This window comes from Cyprinodon variegatus, unplaced genomic scaffold, assembly GCF_000732505.1.
Source record: "Cyprinodon variegatus isolate N-32 unplaced genomic scaffold, C_variegatus-1.0 Scaffold142, whole genome shotgun sequence".
Classification (NCBI taxonomy): Eukaryota; Metazoa; Chordata; class Actinopteri; order Cyprinodontiformes; family Cyprinodontidae; genus Cyprinodon; species Cyprinodon variegatus.
In genome coordinates, this window is record NW_015150595.1 from 4,892 (window position 1) to 6,798 (window position 1,907).

The following is a 1,907-nucleotide window of genomic DNA, read 5'->3' on the forward strand; positions in this document are numbered from 1 at the left end:
CTGATAAACACAGATGAGGAATAAATTCTATTCAGTTTATTTCTATAGCTCCAGTTCACATGTCATCTCAGGTCCCTTTATAGATCCAGATCAACCAGATCATCCAGTCAGACTAAGGGTTTAAACAGGGGAGGATCTAGGATTCTAGGAGATCAGGGGCTTAGCCCCGAGGGTGAAGATGAGCGTGTAGACTTTCTGCTAAATCCCGTTCTAATGTAAAATATGACAGATTACTGGATTAAAGACATTTCCAGTATACTACATGCTATCACACATAATTCCAGCTCCATAACATGGGAAGAAATTCATTTACCTGCAAGTCTTTAGCTGCGTTTATTTAACAACAAGCTCTGTGGAGACATTTGATCATTATTTGCCAAAGTTATGAAGGGAAATCATATATTTTAGCCACCGGATATAATCTGCTCCCCCATAAAATGGGAAAAATTAAACAAATCCTGTGAATTTTGAAACTCATTATTTTTTCTATATTATGTTTGAAACATTTATTTTATATTTTGAAATCTTAAATAGTTAATAAAAATATGTGAATTATCAATTGAAAATGTCTGTAATAGCATTCCTTCAGACATTTTGAATTGAGAAAGCTCTCTGGATGGAAAACGAAACATCTTCAAACCTGGAAAACAAAGTCCAGCTGTTTTGGTTTGAACTTTTCTTTTGAAATACATTTGTAAATTGTTAGATAAACATTTAAACAGAAAAGAAATTTCATAAAGATCATCAAAGGGGAAACGGATTATATCAGGTGGCTAAAATATACGATTTCCCTCTCATAACTTTGGCAAATAATGATTTAATGTCACCAAATCCACAGGATTTATTGTTGATGATGAGAGGAATAAACACAGTTAAAGATTTGTAGGTGAATTAATTCCTTCCCATGTTATGGAGGAGGAACGGAATATTCCAGGCAGCTGAAATATCCATTCTCTCCTCCTCCCATATGTTTAGGAAATAAACAGAAACTGTTTCCAAATTCTCAAAAAATGTTATGTTTGATAGCATGTAGTATACTACAATAGAAATTTCTTTAACCCAGTAATCTGTCATATTTTACATTAGAACGGGATTTACCAGAGAGTCTACTCTCTCATCTTTTCTGGAAATCTTAATTTTTGTGTCCTGCTATCAGCCAGTTTCCATCCTCTTATATCAGCAGTAAAAAAATGATAAATACTTCTGTCTTTTATTTCTGTCAGGCTTAACTTACAGAAGTTGGAAAAAGACAGATTCTCTTGGCGTTTAAAAAATAACACAAAACAGCTTAAAAGGACCTCGTCTATTTATTTATTTTACGATTTTATAGACAACAGCTGCTGATTAAACTGGATGTTACAACATTGACATGAATGAAAATGGTCCCATCCGCCATGTTGGCCTCTCTGGCTTCAATGCGCGCTCCCGACACAAGGGGAACAGAATTTTATACAACTCCAGGACAAAGAACGTCTGGAAGTCAGTCAGAGCTTCACATACCTGGGACTAGAGTCCTGCAACGGGTCAGGTACCCACGGGTCCCCGACGGGTGAAAAATACATAAATAAAAATAAATGGGTTGGGCGGATATTTTTTTAGTGCGGGCGGGCAGTTGGTGATTTTGTTTTATGTGTGTGTTGTTATGGACATCAGAAATGTTCTATTAATCAGGCACTGGGGTCACCCTTGCTGTAGCTTAAAGCCCTGCCGGCAGTGTGGGCTTCCCTCCAAAAAGGCCACAGTCAGTGCATACACGTCTGCTGCAGTGTTAATAGCTGTTCTGCAGCGCAGCGTACTATAGCCTATTACTTGATGTGTTAACGGGTCGGGTTGCAGGTTAAATATCAACGGGTCGGGTTCGGATTTGAATTGAAGATATACGCGGGTGACGGATCGGGTTTGGTAGT